Below are 24,256 nucleotides of genomic sequence, written 5' to 3' on the forward strand. Positions count from 1 at the left end.
CCTTCACTGAATGTTCTTTCTTTAAAGAGCTTTCTACAGGATTGGCTCCACACCCCACCCCAATACTGAAGGAGCAATACGCAAGTGAGGGCCCAGGAAAACTTACCTCTGGCAGATACAAAGAAAATCTCATTGTAATACATTGGGAGACCACTTGTAGGATGAAGCAAAAGCCTCAGGGACTGCCATAAGGAATGTGCATTTACTTAGCTTTGTCCTTTGTTGCGGACCTCTCCAGAGCTTAACTAAGGTAGGACGGGATTCGAATATGTATATATTACTTTAGAAACCCCAGAAAGAGAGGAAATATAGCTTCTGTAAAGCTGCCTCTGAGCTCCAGTGTCCTTTTACCTGCCCCTTGGAAGGCTTCTCCAAATGGGCTACATCTATATCAGACACAAAAAATCCAGAGCTCATCTGTGGTGACTGCCCCACATATCAGTAGCCTGAAAGGAAGACAATGGCTGAGGTCTTTCAGTGACCCTGCAGCTAGGATAATTAGAACACAAACTCAGGTCCTGCTGCCAGAGTGAACCTGCTGCAGCATCTGATGGGAAACAAAAGCACAGAATAGATGAATAGTAGAGAGAGAGCACACATACCACCCACCCTTCCTTCCTATATGTTTATGCCCTCTTTCCAACAATCATAATAGTTAATAAATTAGCCACTTAACTCTGTACTAAGCATTGCTCTCAATTCTTCATATTTACATACAAAGTGTATATTTTTATGAACCCCATTTACCAGGGAGCGGAAGGAATCAGGCTCAGAGAAATTAAGCATTAGAGCCAAGATCACAAATGCATTAAGTGGAAAAGCCAGGCTGAGAACCTAAGGCTTGAGGTTTACATTTCATTGTGCTGGTCCTGCTGCTTAAAGGACAAGGAGATAGCAAATGAATCATGACAGAGGGGAACAGTAGGAGAACAAAATGAAGAGAACAATGAGATTAGGGGTAGAGGGTAATTTCAGAAAAGATCCCCCTATCATAGGTTTGAATTCCTGTCATGCTAATAAATGGGCCATCAAAACAGCTGGCTACACTCTGATAACTGCCATGGAAGTTATTTATGCTATTTTTTTCCCCTTGTAGCCTGGCTGGACAAAGATAAAAATCCCCAGCATCAGATATTAAAAGAGACAGAGGAAGCACACGAACCAATTTATGGGGTTTCACTTGACCAGTTTTCTTCATTTTAGTCCTATTAGCCCTGATAATGTATCTTCACAATTAATCGGCCAGGGAGAGTAAGGTAATGTCTGCTTGTGTGAATGTGGGTGAGAGGTTGGTGGCCTTGAATGAGGCTGAGAGTACCAGCTTTCCAGCAAGAAATCCAGAAAAGGCAGAAGAACATCTAACTGATCCTTTCAGGTTTCATAAAGCATATGACTGACAAAGTCAGTAAATATTCCAAGGAAAATATCAGGGAAGTCCGATGTAGTGAAAGTTCTGTACAGCTCTGCCACTTTCTTGCAATTCTTTGCACAAGGCATATATCCTCCCTAGGACTCAGTTTGTTCAACTTTAAAATAGTAGAAATTATATATTCTCCATAGGAGTTGTGATAATCAAGGAGATATGGATATTATGGTCTTAGCACAGTGCGTGTCACAGAAAAAGCACTTAACAACAATAATAATAGTTAGATATTGGAGCAGTCAAGATGGCAAATTTAGAAGATTCAAAGTTCATTTCCTCCCACAAACACACGAAAACACCTTCATATAGAACTATCATTGAGAATGACATGAAGACTAGCAGAGCAGATTTTCTACAACTAAGGATATAAAGAAAAAGCCACATCTAGACAGGTAGGAGGAACAGATGCAGTCTAGACATGACTCACATCCTTGGTGAAACAACCCACAAGTGAGAGGGATATCACAGCCATGGAGATCCCCCCTGCAAAGTCAGAGGTTCAAGCCATACATTGGGATCCCCGGTGGAGAAACTTTGAATACCAGTGGGGCATACATCCAGGAGAGCTGAAGGGATATAGGAAAGAGAGATTCTGCTTTTAAGGGCTAGAACACCAACTCACTCTGAGTTCCAATGTAGAAGCAGCAATTAGAAAAGCACTTGGATCATATACAAAAGTGATACACTGACTACTTTTAGACAAGTGACTAAGGGGTAGGAATAAATTGGAACTTTCTCTGGGGACAGAGAGGTTTGTAGAAGCCATTTTTTAAAACTCTCTTTCTACCTAGATCACCTGACACTGGAGGATGCGATTTATGACACTCACCATTGACCTTGTTAATATTGTCCACCCAGTCCTGGCATTCCTCAGAGCTCTCACCCTACCCAACCTGCCCTCTCTCTAAAGCAGCTCTTGCCCCAGCATACCCAGAAAGCAACCTCAGTGGACATCAATGCCCCTCCAAAGAAGCTCCCACTTTTAGGGCCAGATCCTGTATATCTGCACACTCAAAACTATCAAGGCCAAGTTTTACAGCCAGTTGCACTGGAGGTCTGTCCCACATACCAGTATACCTTCAACAGTTACAAGTCACGGAGCCAGAAAGACTGGGGGCCAGCTACCAATGTACTCACAGCATTCACAGCCAGTCCGCACAAACAATGAGGCCAGGGGCCAGCCCCACCCACCAGCAGGTCAGCAGCAATTGAAGCCCAAACATAACAGGGGTGTGCACACAACCCAAACGAGGGACACCCCTAAAGCACCCAGCTCTGGTGACTAGGGAAGGAGGATTGCACAACCAGGCTCCACTGGACATCTTATATATAAGGCCATTCTTTTAAGATCAGGAGATACAGCTGACCTACACAATACCTGAAAACAAAGAAGTAGGCAATATGAGTAGACAATGGAATATGTTCCAAACAAAACAAACAAACAAACAAAAACAGGATAAAACCACAGAAAAAGAACTAAATAAAATGGAGATGAACGGTCTACTAGATAAAGAGTTAAAAGTAATGGTCATAAATATGCTCACCAAACTCAGGAGAAAAATGGATGAACACAGTGAAAACTTCAACAAATAATAGAAACTATAAAAAAGAACCAATCAGAACTAGAGAATAAAATAACTCCAATGAAAAATGCAATACAGGGAATGAACAGTAAATTAAATGATGTAGAAGAATGGATCGGTGATCTGGAAGACAGGGTAGTAGAAATCACCATATTGGAACGACAAAAATAAAAAAAAAATTTTTAACGAGAATAATTTCAGGGAATTCTGGGACAAAAAGACAACTAATATTTGCATTATAGGGGTCCCAGGAAGAAAAGAAATTATTTCTAAATAATAGCTGAAATAATGGCTAAAAACTTCCCTAACCTGACGAAGAAAACAGATATCCAAATCCAAGAAGCACAGAAAGTCCTGAACAATATGAACCCAAGACACCCAAACCAAGACACATCATAATTAAAATTTTAAAAGTTCAGGATAAAGAGAATTTTGAAAGCCGCAAGAAACAAACAAACAAAAAAACTAGATACAAGAAACTCCCAGAAGACTATCAGCTGATCTTTAAGCAGAAACTTTGCAGGCCAGAAGAGAGTCCATAATATACTCAAAGAGATAAAAAGAATGAGCCTATAACGAAGAATACTTCAGCTAGCAAGGTTATCTGGAATTGAAGAAGAGATAAAGAGTTTCTCAGACAAACAAAAGCTAAAGAAGTTTAACACTAAACTTGCATTGAAAAAAAAAAATGTTAAAGGGACTTCTTTAAGTGGAAAAGAAAAAGCCAAAACTAAAAATAAAAAAAATATGAAAAAAATAATCTCACTGGTAAAGGCAAAAATATAGTAAAAGTAGTGGACGAATCACTTACAAAGCTAGTATGAAGGTTAAAAGACAAAAGTACCAAAGTCATTTATATCTACAATAAGTAAGGGATATATATACAGACGAAGACACACACACACAGAGATGCAAAATATGATGTCAAAAACATAAAACGTGATGAAAGGAATGAAAATGGAGTGCTTTAGAATGCATTCCAACTTAAGGAACCTTATCAACTTGAAATAGACTTCTATATAAACAGGTTATTATATATGAATCTTATGATAACAAGAAACCCAAAACCTATAATAGATACACAAAAAGTAAAGAGAAAGGAATCCAAACACAACACTAAAGAGTGCCATCAAATCACATGGGAAGAGAACAAGAGAGAAAGAACAGAGAAAAATTACCCAAACAATCAGAAAACAATTAACAAAATGGAAATAAGTACATACCTAGTAATAAGTACTTTAAATTTAAATGGACTAAATACCCCAACTAAAAGACACTGGGTGGCTAACACTAAATTAAAAGAAAAAAGCAGGACCCATGCATATGCTGCCTACAAGAGACTCATCTTAGATCTAAAGACATACACAAATTGAAAGTGAAGGGATAGACAAAGATATTCTATGCAAATGGAAACAAAAAGGGCTGGAACAGCAATACTTATATCAGACAAAAGACTTTAAAACAAAGATTATAACAAGATAAAGAAGAGCATTACATAACGATAAAGAAATTGAATCAGCAAGAGAATATAACACCTGTAAAGATCTATGCACTGAACGAAGGAACACTTAAATACATAAAGCAAATATTAACAGACATAAAGGGAGATGCTAAAAACACTAAAGTAAGAGTAGGGGCTTTTAACACCCTATTTACATCAATGAAGAGATCATCGAGATAGAAAAGCAACAAGAAACACTAGCCTTAAAAGACACATTACTCCAGAGGAATTTAATAGATATATATGAAACGTTCCATCCAAAAACAGCAGAATACACATTTTTTCAATTGCATGTGGTACGTTCTCCAGGATAAATTATGTTAGGCCACAAAACGAGTCTCAACAAATTTAAGAAGGCTGAAATCACACAAGCGTCTTTTTCGACCACAACAGTGTAAAACTGGAAATCTCTTACAAGAAGAAAACTGGAGAAATGTAAACCCATGGAGACTAAACAACATACTACTAAACAACCAGTGGATTGGGAAAGAAATCAAAGGAGAAATCAAAAAATACCTTGAGACAAATAAAAATGGAACACAAAGTTCCAAAGATTATGAGATACAGCAAAAGTGGTCCTAAAAAGGAAGTTTACAGCAATATAGGCCTACCTCTAGAAACAAGAATAAACTCAAATAAACAATCTAACCTTACATCTAAAGGAACTATATAAAGAAAAACAAACAAAGCCCAAAGCTTTTACAAGTAAAAAAATAATAAAGATCAGAGCAAAAATGAATGCAATAGAGACTAAAGAAAACAATGAAACTAAGAGCTGGTGCTTTGAAAAAATAAATAAAATAGATAAACATTTAGCTAGACTCATTAAGAAGAAAAGAGAGAGGACCCAAATAAATAAAATCAGGAATAAAAGAGAAGCTACAACCAACACTACTGAAATACAAAGGATTATAAGAGAACACTACAAACAATTACATGCCAAAAAATTGGAGAAACTAAAAGCAATGGATAAATTTCTAGAAACATACAATTTTCCAAGTCTGAATCAGGAAGAAATAGAAAATCTAAAGAGGCCAATTACTAGCAACAAAATTGAATCAGTAATCAAAAAACTCACAACAAACAAAAGTTCACAGGTTGCACAGGTGAATTCTACAAAACATTAAAAAGATAATTAATACCTATACTCTTCAAACTATTCCAAAAAAAATTTGAAGAAGGGACACTTCCAAACTCCTTCTATGAAGCCTGCATTACCCTAATACTAAAACTAGACAAAGACACCACTATCATAAAAAAGAAAAATCACATGCCAATATCCCTGATAAACATAGATGTAAAAATTCTCAACAATATTTTAGCAAACTGAATTCATCAATACATTAAAAGGGTCATACAACATGATTAAGTGGGATTTATGCCTGGAATACAAAAACAGTTCAATATCCACAAATCAATCAACATGACACATTGCATTATCAAAATGCAGGACCAAAATAATATGATCATCTCAATACATGCAGAAAATTCAATATCCATTTATGATAAAAACTCTCAACAAAGTGGGTATAGATGGAATAAAATAAAGGCCACATACAGCAAATCCACAAGCAACATCATACTCAATGGTGAAAAGCTGAAAGCCTTTCCTCTAAAATCAGGAACAAGACAAGGATGCCCATTCTCACCACTTTTATTCAACATAGTATTGTTAGTTATAGTCACAGCCATCAGACAAGAAAAAAGAAATAAAAGGTACCCAATTGTGAAGAAAGAAAACTGCTACTATATGCGATGACATCATACTACTTAGAAAATCCTAAAGACTTCACTCAACAAATTTTAGAACTAATACATGAATTTGGTAGTTTCAGAATGCAAAATTAATATACAGTAATCTATTTCACTTCTATACAATAATATCAAACTATCAGAAAGAGAAAGTAAAAAAATCATCTCATGTACAACTGCATTAAAATGAATAAAACAGTTAGGAGTAAGTTGAACCAAGGAGGTGAAAGACCTGTACTCAGAATACTATAGGACACTGATGAAAAAAATTGAAGACAACACAAATAAATGGAAAGATATAACATGCTCATTAATGGGAATAATAAATATTAAAATATCCATACCACCCAAAACAATCTATAGATTCGATACAATCCCTAACAAAATACCAATGCCATTTTTCACAGAACTAAAACAAATAATCCTAAAATTTGTATGGAATCACAAAAGACCTAAAATGTCCAAAGTAATTGAAAAAAGAAGAACCAAACTGGAGCCATCACACTTCCTGATTTCAAACTATACTACAAAGCTATGATAATCCAAACAGTATGGTACCAGCACAAGATTAGACATACATCAGTGGAATAGAAAGAGAGCCCGGAAGTAAACCTATGCTTATATGGGCAACTAATCTATGACAAAAGAAGCAAGGATATAAATAAAATGTGGAAATAACAGTCTTGTCAATAAATTGTGTTGGGAAAACTGGACAGATACACGTAAAAAAAAAAATGAATCTAGAACACTATCTCACCATATATAAAAATAAACTCAAAATAATTAAAGACTTAAATATAAGACATGAAACCAAAAACTCTTAGAAGAAAACATAGACAATAAATCTCTGACAGTAGTCTTAGCAATATTATTTTGGATATGACTCCTTGGGAAATGGCAACAAAAACAATATTAAACAAATTGAACTCTATCAAACTAAAGGCTTTACACAACAAAGAAAATGATCAACAAGACAAAAAGGCAACATACTGAATGGGAAAAGATATTTTCAAATGATACCTCTGATAAGGGGTTAATATCCAAAATAGATAAAGGACTCATACAACTCAACATAAAAAAACATCTAATTAAAAAATGGGCAAAGGACTTCAAAAGAAATTTTTTCAAAGACATGCTGATGGTCAACAGATGAAAAGATGCTCAACATAACTAATCATCAGAGAAATATAAACCAAGATTACAATGAGCTATCACTTCACACCTGTCAGAATGGCAATTGTCAAAAAGACAGCAAAAAATAAATATTGGTGAGGATGTAGAGAAAAGGGAACCCTTATGCAGTGTTGGTGAGAATGAAAATTTGTGCAACCAGTATAGACAGCTGTATGAAAGTTCCTCAAAAAAGTAAAAATAAAACTACAATATGACACAGAAAATCCAATTCTGGCTATTTATCCAAAGTAAACAACATTAATTCAGAAAGATATATGCACCCTAAGTTCTTTGCAGCATTATTTATAATAGCCAAAATATGGTAGTAACTAGGTGTCCATCGATAGATGAATGGATAAAGAAGGTGTGGTATCTATACAATGGAATGTTACTTAGGCATTAAAAAGAATGAAATCTTGCCATTTTCAACTATGTGGATGAACCTAGAAGGTATTATGCTAATTGAATAGGTCAAACAGAGAAAGATAAACACCATATGATATCACTTATATTTGGAATCTAAAAAACAAAACGAGCAAACCAAAAAACAGACTCACAGACACAGAGAACAAATTGATGGTTGCCGGAAGGGAGGGAGATACAGAGTGGGCAGAAAAGGTAAAGGAGATTAAGAGGTACACACTTCCAGTTATAAAATAAATAAGTCATGGTGATGTAATATACAGTATAGGGAATATATCAATATTATAATACCTTTGTATAGTGACAAACTGTTACTAGATTTATTGTGGTGATCAACCTCATAAAGTATATAAATGTTGAACCACTATGTTATTACACCTAAAACTAATATAATATTATATGCCAACTATACTTCAATATATAAAATGAAATATCTATTTTGGAAATGAAAAAGTCATTAGCTATTGCTAGCAACAGTATTTTTCTAACTCCCTGCTTCCTAAATGACCTGATTCAATTTTAAAAGAAAACTTCAAAGAACCAGTAATTTGGAAGCATCTGAATCACTTCCCATGACCTTTCACCTCAAACTCCATGCTAAAGCTCTCTTCTCCTAACTCTCTTTTCACTGATGTTGCCTCTTCTGAGATAAGGGGAATGGCCCAGTCCATTAATAAAAAACTAGGATAGCGCTGTGTCTTTCCACAGATTCGAAAAACATTTTTTTTTATCCTTGTATTCTGTCCTTCTCGGATGTCATCACTCAGTGCTCTATCTCCTTATCTTCTCCATTTCCTGGCAATCCAGCACAACCTAATTATATTAAAACAGACTCACTCACGGCCCACCCCCCAGGAGCTCACATTCTTGTTCAAGTCTTCCCATTTACCACTTTGGTGATGAGCCAAAAGCCCTTGAAATAGAAAAGTTTTCTGGCTCTGAATCAACATTGTTCTACTTGTCATTCCAGGATCTCAAGAGTAAGAATCAGAAAAAGCAGGAGAGGCTCAGAGATAATGTGCAAGTGGGGAGAGTAGAGACAGAGAGGAAGAGAATCTTCACCAAAAAATATTTATACGTTTTTTGCAAACAAGCATGCAAAGACCACTGAATTCATTAAATGCAGACAGGCCCAGGAAATGTGTATATGGTGGATTAAGAGCTGGCCTGGTATAATACAGGCACATTCTAGCTATATGACCCAGGAGAAGACATTTAATATTTTTGAGCCTTAGTTTCTTCATTTTTAAAATATAGATAATGATATTTATTTCACCAAGCTTTTGTGAGAATTAAAGATTATTTGTGTAGAAGTGCTTAGTATACTATTTGACACATAACAGAAGCTCAGTTAAAAGTATTATTTAACCAAACCAAAACAATAATTTGTAAAGATCTATGCAAGCCTATGTTCATGGTAGCACAATTTACAATAGCCAAAATATAGAAGCAACTGAAATGAAATGCCCATCAACAGACAACTGGATAAAGAAGTTACGGTTCAGATATACAATGGAATATTACTCAGACATTAGAAAAAATGAAATCTTACCATTTGCAATGACATGGATGGACCTAGAGGTTATTATGCTGAGTGAAATGTCAGACAGAGAAAGGTAAATACCATATGATTTCACTTATATGCAGAATCTAAGGAATAAAAAGAACAAACTAATCAAAAACGGACTCACAAATATAGAGGACAATCTGGTGACAGCCAGAGGAGAGGGAGGTTGGAGGTCTGGGAGGATGGAGTGAAGGTTAAAGAAATGCAAATTAGGAGTTGATAGATGGTCATGGGATAGGGAGCATGGCATAGGGAATACAGTTAGCATTAATGCAATGGCTAGGTGGAGAGCCAGAGGAGAGAAGGTTCAATTGGGGGGATCATTTTACAAACTATATAAAAGTCGAATGTACTGCATACTTAAAACTAATAATAAAATAAGTATTATTTAGCCAAAGCACTAAGCTTGCAGCATTTGCATTTTCTAAAATGCTCCAACTTTGTTTTTTGCATTTTTCATAAATCTAAATCTTAAATGTTTATTTAATAACTAGAACATATGAAAACTGTGCTGGCAAAAAGTAAAAAGAGATTAAGTTTATCCAGAATACTCCCGAGGAAAACTGGATGAAAAACAGGCAGTACAGGAAGACACATAGTTCACCGGAAGATGCAGAAGCCTGAAGAATCTAGAGAAATTCTCTGCCACAGGATATTTCCAAATACAAGCTGGAGGACCATTTATTCAGTTGGAAAAGTTCAGCAGATATCTGGATAGATTGATCCAACACATAGAAGAGAAAGGTCTTAGCTCTTAACTACACATGGCATTTTGGAGCCATTTACCAACATCTATCCAAGGATAGGTCTCTTAAGAAAAATACATAAAGTTAGGCAAAAAGACATTGGATCAAACACTATAAATGCCAATATTTAAGGACAAAGTGAAAAAAATAGACAACGGAAGAGACAGAAAGAAAATGAAAAGGATTAATGGCTACTCAGTATTCATTGGCCACAACATTAGATCATTCATTCATTCAATAGTTATATCGTGCTTACTATAAAAGCCAGGCATTATGCTAGGTGGGGATATGGTGAATAATACAACCCAGACTCTACCAGTGTGGAGCTTACTGTCTAGGAAATAATTCAGATATAAACAAGTAGTTGAATAAGTCCACTAAAAGATCTTTCAAAGAATTAGTGGGGATAAAAACTAGATTTAAAAGTATAAGAAAAAACTGAAGGCAGTAGAAGTACTCTTTTCACAAGCTTACCTTTAAGATAAGAAGAGAAGGGATACAGGGTCCATGCTGTAAAAAGATTTCAAGCATCACATGGAGGTAGGGGACTTCTAAACTTAAGGTTTAATTATTTTCTCATGAATTCCTAGGCTTCTCAAAATCCAAATAATAGCACAAGTCATGTCTACACTGACTATGACAGAAGCCGCTGTGTGAGCAGATTGATTGTCCTTTTGTGTCTTCAGAGACTATCAGCCCAGGCTTTTTCCCCACGGTCCCCACACAGCATATGTTCCCCTCTGCAGCATGAGGATATCTGCGTTAGCCAAAGTACATACGGCAGGCCCTTTAATTAATGTTCAATACACTTCACACATTAGCAAATATCACTGTGTCCCCTATGGAAGTCTAAGGCATCTGGTAGACTAATGTCTCCCTCAAGGTCCTACTTGTTTCTCATAGTTAAAAGGCACAAGTCACACACTCTTAACTTTGCCCCAAATCATGGCAAACCCTATCTTCAAACACTCTTTGGTCTTCAACCTCTCTCTTTGTTGACTGATTTAACTCAAAGGAGTTAAACTATAAAATTCATGATTCTCAGCCTTAGTGTCTTCATGGCTTTCATGACCAAATATGCTAGGATTTTGGGGAGCACACTCAGAGGGATTAAAATGTAAATGCCAGCTTTTAAAACATATATATTCAAAAATCAAATAAAATGTTTTTTCACTACTCTATTTAGTTGGTTATCCCTTAGGTTTTGCAGTATGACGTAAACATTTTTTTACACTAATCAAGTTCATATACCTACCCCCTCTAAGCCAAGATCCTCCCCTGTATCAGTACGCAGGCAGTGTACTCTACTCTACAGTCTTTCATCTCAGTAATCCATCTCCCAGGTATCACTGTAACAATATATTTCCAACTGGGCAAGCCACCTGTGAAAGTTTGTTGGAACTCTAGTCTGCCATGATACACAGCTTAAATTTGCAAACTAAGCTCTGTTTCAAGCAAAAAAAAAAAAAAAATTGAAGGCTTGAAACTAGGAAAGAATTTTCCAAATCATGAAAGAGTTTATTGTATATATTTTGGATGAAAGGTAGAGACAAATGACTGAGAAAAATTTCTTAGCTTTCCATAGAACATATGTATCTATAGATGCCAATACAAACCCCAAGCATGTAGAGGGACCCCTTCAATTATTCAAAGGAAGTTGACCACTTAGTATGATAGCTGACATCTTAGTTTCCCCAAGACAATGCCAGTTTATGCCTATTGTCCAGGCATCTCGGTATTCCAAAGATAGCATCTCTTCAAGCATGCATCCAAATTTGAATAATAAATTATTTGATCATCTCAGGCATAGAACATCATAAATCTCCAAACCAGCTAAATGCATAATTTTTTCCCAATTTTTTAGCCAGCTTTAAAATCATATAACTATTGTTGCAAAGAAACAATTCTCTAAAACATGAGTTAACAAAAGTCAGCACCTCTGAGAAAGAAATGCAAAATTTTCTAGTATAATAGTGCATCTGGGAACAAACGAGTAAAAAGAAGTCAACTGTCATTTGATGCTGAGACTGGGAAGCATTATAAATGAGAGCTGAAAGAAGTATTCAGATCTTTAGGTCCACATTGCCAAAGTAAATCAAGGCTGCAAAGATTTTATGAAATTCTAAAGAACACATTAAGCTCTAGTGAATTAAACTCTAGCATTTTTTTAAAAAATTATTACTATTGATTTCATTTTTTTTTTTAGAAAAAGTCCTGAAATTACCAGAGGCACTGGAACAGAATTTATAAGTGAGTTGAAACAAATGCGTCCGGCTTTAACCATTTTGTAGGTTCTGATCGGCCTAAACCATACTCTAATATTCACACTTATACCTCTCTTTGAATAGATAGATATTCCATTAAACTACATGCAAACCAGAGTGGAAAATGCTGAATCCTGGCATTCGGTAAAATCGTAAGTCAGTAAGGATTGTCGTTTTGTGCATTTGAATGAATGGCTATCTGCTTTTATGAAGTCTTATTGGCATCCTTTCTGTTCCACTTCAGTCTTTGTTCATGCGGCTTTGAACTTTTAAAGAGCAGTTATCCCGCGCCTTTATTTACGTCTTTACTTCATTCTTCCTTCCAAACAGTCACATAACAGTGCATAGGACCTTTTCTACCCTCTCTCAGATTCTACGCAGTGGTTTCTGGATACTGCCCTAATCCAGAATCCCTGCTATTTCTCAAATACTTTGTTAATAGCCTCCTAAATGATTTTTTGAGACAATGGGATTCTGTTTTTAGCCAAGCTGATTTTACTCGAATTTGCAAGTAAAATTTCATGGGAGGCTATTATGAAATGCTTTCTTAATTGCCAAATATACATTTTAGGCTCTCCAGTAATTTCATGCCCTTCTTTCTGTACTAGAGAACTTATTTTTCCAAGCCTTTGTAAAATATTTCCTCTTATCTTTTAACCTCTCTCTGTTTTCTGATTATAATAGATCATGCCATTTGATAAGCTGTGCTCTGCTTTTCTATTTAAAGAGTTCAAATGAAAGTGACCAGAATGTTATAGAAATCATCTTGAGGTCAACTGAAGGAGATAGAAATACTTGGCCTGTCCAAAAAATGCTTAAGTAAAAATATCTGCCTACAGTTATCTGAAGGATTATCAAATTGTAGCATTCAGGAGAAGAACCAGGGCCAAGAAGTAAGAATTATATTGGCAGAATATGCCTTAAAAGAATTCATTCATTATTTCAGCAAACAGTTATTGAGAGCTTTCTAAATATGAAGCATTATTTTGGACGTGTGAAGGATGCAAAGAAGAATTAATTAAAGTCCCTGCTCTCAGTCCTTTACAACCCATTATGATCACATAATACATGAGAATAAATATAACTGTTCAATTCTGGGATGGACTGAGTCTTAGAGCAAGGAACAGTTGTTCTCTAGGGAGATACAGGTTAAATCTGAATGACCACATGTCAGGTATATTGTAGAAAAACTTCCTTTATTGAGTAGGTATTTACTTACACATTCTCTGACTTCTTTCAGAAAGGCCTCCAAATCTTTTTTTTTTTTTTTCCCTGCTCCTAAGCCATTTCTTGAGTATCGGAGTTATTAGTTTAGGGTCTTCCTTTATCATGTTCCAGCATCTCCTCCAGTATCAATTTGCCATCGAGGAATTAGGCAAAGAAGTAAAAGGAGAATATATAATAAATGTCCTTGCCAAACAGAAGAAAGAGGAAAAATAATCTCCACTGGTCCTGTGGCATCTGGGAAGAGATAGAGATGAAATGTGAAGCGGTCACATGCACAGGTCTTCAAATTCCCCTCACTGGAATGGAATCATAGGAACAAAGGATAGGACTACTGCAGTACTTGTGGGAGCTCCTCAGTACTGAAGGGACAATGGCAGGATTTATCAGTTCAGCTTGGGGGAGGCTGTAAGTCTCTAGGAGAAGTCCCAACAATGTCCAATATGCTGCAAGACATAGTTCATCAGAAACAGACATATTATACTTGGTATATGAGTTCAAGGCAGCACCCTTGGAGAAATCCAGCTTGTGTACAAAATGCAGTTGAGTCAGAAATGGCCATGTGTCTCATTGCGGGAACACACAAGTGCTGAACCGGCAGGAAAAATACAAAAGCCTGGGGCTGGAACAAAAAGTCCACAGTGAGCAGTCATTATAAATGGAGGCAAATGGCCACAACCATGGACTCCATTCATAAGTACCACCGTAATGTTTCAAGAGATCAGACAATATCAGTGGGAGACCAGAACAACCACTACGCCAAAATCACTAAGAATCCAGATATCCGATCACTTTTTCCTCTGATACCATAGGATAATATAAACCTCCTTTTAATTTCCAGATATCAACTTGGAGAAAAGCAGAGAAAGAGAAAGGAAATCTGAAACAGCGAATGTAGCCAACATAATCAGAAATCCAAAAAAGACTGTTTAAAGTGGAAGAGACTGAAATACCATCACTAATTGGTAGATTCAGATTCCTAGCCCCTCCAGCTATCTAATAAATATACAGCCCTCTAAACCCCTACACACAAACATATGTACCCTGCTACCCAGTGAAATAGTATTCATAAGAAAAATTTTATTCATTTTAGAAAAGCAAGAAAATTAAATGTTCTCTTAAATCTAAACAGTAATGCATATAGATTCTCAATCCCAACACAAAGTCACAAGCATACATTTGAAGGCAAACAGTTAATTCATCAAGAAAAGCTTTCTAGAAAAGAGAGTCAGGTTCTCTTTTAGTAGGGACATTGAAAGGCCCTCACATAAGTTTACATTGTTCATTTCTGTCTTTCATAATGATTACTTTCTCAAACAGCATTATTAGCCTGTTTTAATGCTGTATTTTAATCTCCTTCATGTTCTCAAGTTTTAATGTTTTCTCTATACTCTGCATTGTTATTAATTTGCATTCTTGAAGAAGTCTATTACACTTATATTGCTGTACTCATCGAACCCAAGAACCTATTTTACATAAATGTGAATTGCAGCAGCACAATCACTGAAAGAAAATTTGCCTCCTCTTTCCACGGAATACCTTCCTCCCTGCCCTGATAGTATGTACTTCTTTCCGAACCACAGTGCAGGTTTCTCTTCATTCTAAAATATTCTTGTGATTTTCTGCAGAAATCAGAAACTACAGCCTCCTGTATCATGTATATCAGCTTGATGTTCCTGGGAATTACCGTATGGAATTACCACCTACAAAGAATGTTGCTCAACATATATTGTAGGTTCATATATTACTCAATATATATGTAGCTACATGGATTTGTCCAATCAGGTGTATTGGAACAAACCATCAAATCTCAATATCTATACTGAATAAGTAAAGGCATATCAAAGACTTTTACCAAAATCTGTCCTAGTAGGTGATGTTTCATTTCCCAAGAAAAAGAAAAACTTGGCTAAGTTCTCTCAATTTATCATTTGGCATTCCAGGTGATTAAGATTGGGGAGAAATGTAGGCACAGCCATTGAAAAGGAAAACTATCATATCCATGAGGGCTGGAGAGATGGCCAAGTACTAATGTGGCCTAAATCAAGAACCCTGGAACTCGGCGAGGGATCAAATTACTGCACTGAGATGGTGGCTCTGTCTGAATTTTCCACACTGTGATTTCCAATTCTTCTGAAATTCTCAGCTTTCTCCAAATATCAAAATTCACAGAGAAATGTAACAATGGTCACAATGGGCTATAGAAAGAAACAAAAACAAAAACAAAAAGGCAAAAAAATCCCTAACAAAACATCCATCCCCCTTTATCTTTAACAGGGCAGGAAGCTGGTAACATGGTAGTTTGATTTACAACAGTAGATCATGGTATTTTCACTACACATGTGAAAATGATAAGTAAGACAGGAAGTTTCATGTGCCTTTGAGTCCAGGCAACACACACAGTCAATTCTGGCCATGTTTCTTTTTTTACACTGGTTACTGGAAAGGTATAAGGTCTCGGCAAAGCTATATCAAATACCAAACAGAATCCTGAAAGATGCAAAACTGAAAAGGAACACTGAAAACAGCCAGTCAATGCTTGAAGCCCAAAGTCTTTATCTGCATGGTTGCTTTTTACCTTTCTCATCATCTCTCAGTTCATAAGTTCTTTATGGGCTGTGAAAACAGTCAGAAAGATAGCCTGCTTCAAAAGGTGGGCAAAGTCTGGGACATCGGAGTGCTTACTCTTACTCAAACCCCTTTAGGGGAGTTTTAAACACGCCCCCCACACACACAGACCCTAATACACATTATTCACAGAGATCTAAAACAATTGAAGATGTCTTCCTCTAGGTGAAAGTGAAAACTAAATTTTAAAAAAAAAAAAAACAACTCATTTTTTTCTTCTATCTTCTCCAATCTGTCATGAAAGGGTCATACTGAAGGCCTTATTTTTGACTCTTTAACTTTTGCTTAAAAACAACTTGATAATCACAATATTGCTTTTCCATTATCAGAGAAAAAAAAAGGGGTAGGGATAATTTTAAGTTTCAGAAAATGCTACAGTCATTATTGTTTGGCTTTGGAATGTATTATTTTATCATTAAGTAACAGCTAACCAGGACTTGTTTTCTGATATAACTCTGGTCCATAGGATTCAATAAGAAACAAAATACACATGAATCTATTTGTCAAACGTTAAGAGAATGTATTGATTTCATGATATCCACTATGCCATAGGAGTTAAGTGATATGTTGAACCAAGAGTGACTTAGAAAGACTTTTGATAGATTTTCTGAGTGAAATAACTTCTAAAGTACCTTATCGCCAATTTTACTCCCCTCCCAATTCAAGAGCACTACTCTACCTACACCCATAATGGAGGAGGGGCACATTCTAGTCTGAGAAAAACCTTATTGAAATTGATAGCAATCTTTAATATTTATCTTGGAAAGTTGTTTTACTATCCTCTAATTTCTCAATAGATCCCTTGGTGTCCCATGAATCTCCAAAAATCTTCAATTTGTATATCAAATAGGAGGAAGAATAAATTTTATTCAAGAGTAATATTTTAATTCAATTAGCTAATATTAAAAAAAGAGAAAGCTTTATGCCATTCAAATCAATAAAAGTGAAGGAAGAGATTGAGAGAAAAGCATCAGATGTGAAGGTTTCTAACTTCTTAGACCTCTTCATAATTAATATCAGGTTTCTATATATTAGAGTTCAACACAAGTTTTTATTACAATGAATTTGGGTTTGCTCAATAAAATCTAATTAGAATAGACTTCTACTTCCATTCATGAAGGAATAACAGGAACAGATTTATCTTCCTACATAAACAATTTTAAAAACAGACAAAAATATATGAAACAACAGTTTTCACACATTGGACAAGAGGTAAGGTGGCCAATGATCCCGAAAACAGGAAAATAAATAAGGTAAACTCAACTGTATTAGTTAGCAAGTGCTGCCATAACAAAAATAAAATCATAGATCGAGTAAGTTAAACAATAGAAATTTATTCTTCATAATTCTGGAGGCTGGAAGTCCAAGATCAGGATGCCAGCATAGTCAAGTTCTGGTGAGAATCCTCTTCCTAACTTTTAGACAGTCACCTTTTTGTGTGCCCTCATGTGCAAAGGATGGGGGAGCGGGGAGGGAGGGAAGGAAGGAAAGAGCACGCAAGAGTGAGAACAAGCCCTCTCTGGTCTTTTTCTTTACTTATAAAGACATTAATTCCATCATGAGAGTCCCATCTTTGTGACCTCATCTAAACCTAATTACCCCTCAAAGACCCCATCTCCAAATACTGTCATATTAGAAGTTAGAACTTCAACATATGAATTTTGGGGGAACACAAACATTCAGTCTGTAACACCAAATGGCATTAATAAAGGCTGGCAAGCTTCTGAGTTGAGGAGACAAAGATAATTCAAGGTATATACAGTAGTTAGAATTTACAGGATAATCAGAAAGGGGTGAGAGAGAGATGAGAGAGAGATGCGAAAGAGATGCGACAGAGAGAGAGAGAGAGACAGACAGACAGACAGACAGACAGAGACAGAGAGAGAGACAGAGAGAGACAGAGAAGGCGAACAGATAGATACCTAAAGAGAACTCCAGGGATAGGCAAAGGGTACCTAATGAGTCTTCATCCAAATACTGATCAGCAACTACATGCGATGGAACTATGCAAGGTATGAGAATCATCAGAAAGATAAGGTGATACAGTTTTTGGAGATCACATAGGACCAAAAATAGTTTGTAATTCCCACTTCCTAATGCACGGAGTATCAAGTAGAGCCCTCACAAGAGAACTACCTTAAGAAGGGGTCAAATGATGCATGGAGGAACTGCCTAACAGCTTAAAAGCAAGTCCCAAAAGAATCAAATTGTTTCTAACTTAACTGCTGCATTCTACAACAAACCTCCCAAAATACTTAATATAAAAACTCCATTAACCTACAAAGTAAAAGTCACAATGCCTGGCATCTAATCAAAAATTACCAAGCATGCAACGAAGTAGGAAAACATAAATCATAATGAGAAGGAAAATCAATCAATAAAAATAGACCCAGAAATGGCATAGATGATAGAATTAGTAAACAATGACAACAAAGCAGCTCTCATAAATATACCTAAAATATTCAAAAAGATTGATAAGGAGAGATATGGCATATATAAGAAATCCAACTTTTAGAGATGAAAATTGAAATATCTTAAATGATAAGTTCACTTGATATGATTAATAGCATTTAAACAGTGTAGAAGAATTAGTGCTCTTGCAGACATAGCAAGTGAAACTATATGAACTAAAACACAGAGGAGAAAAGACTGCAAATAAATTAACACAGTATCAGTGAGCTGTGGGAAAACAGAAACAGACTAAAATGCATGTAATCAGAGACTAGAGGAAAAGAAAAAATGTAAAACAGATGAAAGAAAAATGTAAAATAGATAAAAGATTTGAAGAAAAAAAGCTGAAAATTATCACAATTCAATGAAAATGACAAACCCGCAGGTCCAAAAAGTTCAATGAACCTCAAGCCCAAGAAACATAAAGAAATTTATACCCAACGTCTACTATAATCAAATTGCTCAAACCAGTTTAAAGAGAAAATCTGAAAAGCAGTCAAAGAAAAAAGAACAAAATAAAAATAAAAATTACAGAAGACTTCTTAAAAACAATGCAAGCCAGAAGACAGTGGAACAACATCTTAAAGTACTGAATAAAAAAACTAGCAGGTATTTTCCAATAATTAAGACAAAATTAAGTTGGTTTTTTTTTTTAGTCATACAAAAGCTTAAAGAATTCATCACCAACAGACCTTCACTATATGAAATCTTCAAGGAAGTGTTTTAGACAGAAAGATACTAAATAGAAACTTGAATCTACACAAAGTAATAAATAACACTAAAAATAGTAAATATGTAGCAAATATGTATTTTTTCTTATTTTTAAAACTTAATTGAAATGTGGATAATTGAATCACACTGTATCGGGTCTCACTGAAAAATAAATCACACTAAAACTTAATGATTTAAAACAATTATTCATTATTTCTATTAGGTGTATGTCATTTAGATAGTTCTATTCTATGCCATGCTTGGCTTATCTTGGTAAGCTCACTCATACATCTGCAGTTAGCTGGTTAGTCAGTTTATGGGTGGCTAACCTAGTATTGCCTCAGCACAGATGGCTTATCTTTGCTCCACGAGGTCCCTCTAGCAGGCCAACCTGGGCTTGTCCTCATGGTATGGCAGAAGTCTAGGATCGAATAATCCCAATTGTGCAAAAAGGCAAGAGAAAAATGCACATTCACTTTTCATATCCCTGCTTATGTTGTATTTACTAATATTCCTTGTCTAAAACAAGTTACATGGCCAATCTCAGAGACAGTGGGAAGGGATTACAATATTTTAAAAATCCCAAGGCAGAAGTTGGATATAGGGAAGCCATTAATTTCAAACATTAATACAATCAATGTATTATGCACATCTACTTCAGTGACAGTGGATTAACCTACCTACCTACATAATTCATGCGTATACATAAACTACATAATCTACATTAAAGTAAATTCAGAATTTACTCTGCTTAGATAGTTTTTAAACCTCTTCCTCATCCTGAATAATAACTGTAAAACTATGGCTGGCAAAAGACTAAAGATACAGAGAAAGTGAAGAACAGGTGTACAGAGAAAGAAAGAGTAATATATGACAAGAAGCTATGTTTGCAAGAGACTTAATTTGGGATATTTTAGAGTATTGAGAAATGTAACAAATCGAGATGATGAGGAGGGAGTGATCAAAGGTGAAGAAAGAGGCAGGAAAAGACATACAAGACATCAGAATAAGGAAGAACCTAATAATGAAGCCAAAATTTCCTCTGGACAAAAAGTTTATTTTATCCTTTCCTGAGTTTGCAACTTGAAACCAGCAGGTAGAATCACTAAGTGAATATACCAAGGGGAAGTCCAGACTGACATCTGTGAGATAAATGGTACTAGGTAAGGAATAATCAGTTTTATGCTAATCCATGATTCCCCAAACAGGGTATGACCCTCCCACTAATCACAAGTTTCCAGAAGAGATGAAAGCAAAATGAAAAGGAAAGCAGGAAAAGAAAAATCCTCCAAACTACTGTTAGAATGTCCTGGAATGTTTCTTTGAGATAGTAATGAGTTTGGTTCCTTCTACAACTCAATATGTATTCTGCAGTTGTCAGGTATAGTGTTCTATAAATATCAATTAGGCTGAATGAATTTATGCCCTTGCTGCATCACTTACTGAGAGGGGAATATGGAAATTTACAACTATAATTGTGGAATTGTCTATTTCCTCTTCCTATTCCATCACTTTTGCTGCATGTATTTTGAAACACTGTATTAGGTCCATACATATTTTAGATCCTTATATATTAATAAATTAACTATTTTATCATTATAAAATATCCTCTTTATCTCATAATAATCTTTATCCTGAGGAATATTTTATATAATATTAGTACTGTCACTGAGCTTTCCTATTTTTGGTATTTGCATAGTATAACTTACTTTCATCCTTTTAATTTTAACCTATCTGTATCTTTATATTTAATGTGCACCTCTTACATAAAGCATATAATTAGGTTTTGTTTTTTTATCCAGTCTGTTTTTTAGATGAAATGATTTATTGATAGTAAAAATGTTTATTTATATGACTGACTTTAAGTCTAACAGCCTAGACATTTTTTGTCTTAATTGTTCCTTATTCCTTATTTCTCTCCTTTCCTGTTTTTTTTTTCTTTTTAATTAAGCAATATTTAGCAATCTACCTTGTCTTGGAATGTTTCATTAACTATAACTTGTTTAGCAGTTCCTCTAAAATTTAAAATATGTCTTCAATGTATCACATTCTACCTTCAAATAATATTATACCACTTCAGTTATAAGTTTACAAAGTACACTTCTATTTTCAACGCTCCCATTCTTCTATTATTCTTATAAATTTTACATCTGCACATATTATAAGCATGTATAAGTACATTTTTATCATGTTCTCATATTCAAATGCCATTTAGATAAATTTTTAAATAAAAGTAAAAATTAATTTACCTACTGAAAATTTCCATTGCTCTTTTTCCTTTATGTCGATCCCAATTTCCATCTGGTATCATTTACCTATAACCTGAAGAACGTCCTTTAACATTTCATGTAGTGCAAATCCGCTGTTGGCAAATTCTTTTAACTTTTATTTTTCTAAAAATGTTTTTTATTAGCTTTCTTTAGCCTGCATATTTGAAAATACTTTCACTCTATGTAAAATTCTAGGTTACAAATTGTCCTTTCAGTACTTTTAAAGTCATTTCAGCTCTTTGAGGTTGTCCTCTGGCTTGCATTTTTTTCTGATGAGTAGATAGAATCAGTCTTGTTACTATCTCTCTTATGCAATGTGCTATTTTGTCTGGTTGCTTTTAATATTTTCTCTTCATCAGTTTTTTAGGAGTTTGATTATAACACACTTGGATGTGGTTTTGAGTTCATCTTTCTTGCTTTTTTTGATAGTCTATATTTTGTTTCAAATTTGGAAGTTTTTCGACCCTGATATCTTCAAAGTTTTTATTCTGCCCCCAAATCTCTCCCTCTACTCCTATTGTGACTCCAAATTACAGAGATATAAGACCACTTATACATTGTCAGATACTGAAGTCCTGTTAATTTATTTTCAGCTTTTTTTCTTTTGGCTTCAGTTTGTAGAGTTTCTTTGGCCCTCTTCTACTAATTTACTAATAGTTTGTGAAAAATCTGCTGTTACGGTATTTTTTATTTACATTAGAATATTTTTTACATCTTCCATTTCTCTATTATAATTATTTTTTCTAATTACAGTTATATATTTTCCTATTTATCCTTGAACATATTTATAATAACTGTTTAAAAGTCCTTATCTGATAATTCTAACATATATGTAATTGGAGAAAGGTTTCTATTAAATGATTATTCTTATGGTTATGGGAGATTTTTCTGCTTCTTCATATCTCTCATATATTTTGGTTGTATTATGGACACAATAGATGCTACATTGCTGTATGTCTGGATTTTGTTGTCTCCCTGAATAGAATAGCAGGTTTTGTTTCAGAAAGTGGTATATTTACTTGTAGCCTGCTTGATCCTTTATGATATGACAGAGTGAATCTAGAATATCATTAGTCCTGCTTCTTTAGCATGACCTTTCCATGTTCTCTACTGAGTGTCCAGCAAGATCTTTCTTCTCTGGATAGAATGTGACTGTCTCCCCACACTGTATAAGCTCACAACTCCCCAGCAGTCATTCTTTCTCCAGTAGTTGTTCTTTGCTGGGCCATATGGAATCTTCCTTCCCTATATAACTCTCATATCCCCAGTTCCTTTCCTACCCCACAAATTCCAATCTCCTCATGAGGCTCAAAATCCAAACTCCAAACACTCAGCTTGGTGATACCACTAAGGCCCTATTTGGGCTCCTTCTGCACTGCAGTCTAGAGAGTGGTTCCAGGCAAAAACTTACTGCCTTGTAGTAGTACAGATGCCCCATTTACGGCATTTAGAATGGTTCTAAAATATTATTCACTCTAGGGCTAAATTAGTCCTACTTCTGGAGCATGACCTTTTTAGGTTCTTATTGAATGGCATGTCTACCACATTCTCTGTGATTTTAGATAAAATTCCCAAGACCAGCCTAATACAACTCATTTGCCTTTCCGAGTGCTGTTGAAAAAGGTCTGGACAGATGCTCTTAATCAAATTCTGTCTTGTAAGCACTTTATATTGTAAAAAAAAAAAAAAAAAGCCATTTTAGCTTCTAACATTTAGAATTCTCACTATATTCTTCAGACTGCAGTTGGTTTGGGGATAAGAAGATGAGCTGGAGGCAAGCCTTCCAGTAGATAATTAATCATTGTAATCAGCACTTACAGCCATTCACAGAAGGCAAGGATGTCAAGTGGAGAAGAAGTGACTTCACTATGTTTTCAGAGTTATTACAAATTCTGCTAAGGTTACACTCATTAAAATCACTATTAACTTTTCTTCCTCCATCAGGATAGTTAATTAATTCTTTTTCATATTTTAAGATTAAGACAACTGGAAGGGCGGGGGAAAATAAGAGTTAACACGTCCATACACGGGGCAAATTGATTCCTTTAGAAAGTTGTTAGAGGAGCTTTAAAAAAGGCATATAAAAATGGGAATTTTGTCTACAGCCATGCCACCCTGAACAAGCCTGATTTCATCTGATCTCAGAAGCTAAGCAGGGTCGGGCCTGGTTAGTATTTGGATGGGAGACCAACTAGGAAGACCAGGTACTATAGGTGTAAAAAAATAAAAAATAAAAAAATAAAGGGTTGTAAGCTGACAAGGTCTTTGCAATCTGTGAGGTCAACCAAGGGTTGCCTTGCCTAAAAAATAAAAATAAAATAAAAAATAAATGGGAATTTTGTTAAGTTACTCTGAACCTCAGCTCAAAAAGCAAAAGTCAGTGATCAATGATAATTTTATATATCTATCTCACCAATTTGGACTGAATTCCCCTTCTGTTTTATCTTCCTGAACAGTGTTTTTCATTTTGATGTAGTAGATCCAGGTATTACAAATCCTAAAATTTACATAATTTAAGACAGACTCTTTAAGAAGAACAA

General features: G+C 35.2%; 1 pseudogene; it reads left to right on the top strand.

The window, feature by feature from the left end:
- Positions 1-23,813: 23,813 nt before the first annotated feature.
- On the top strand, positions 23,814-23,932 carry LOC120609573 (uncharacterized; annotated as a pseudogene).
- The last annotated feature ends 324 nt before the right edge of the window (positions 23,933-24,256 follow it).

Source organism: Pteropus medius, unplaced genomic scaffold (assembly GCF_902729225.1).
Source record: "Pteropus medius unplaced genomic scaffold, Ma_sr-lr_union100, whole genome shotgun sequence".
NCBI classification, from domain to species: domain Eukaryota; kingdom Metazoa; phylum Chordata; class Mammalia; order Chiroptera; family Pteropodidae; genus Pteropus; species Pteropus medius.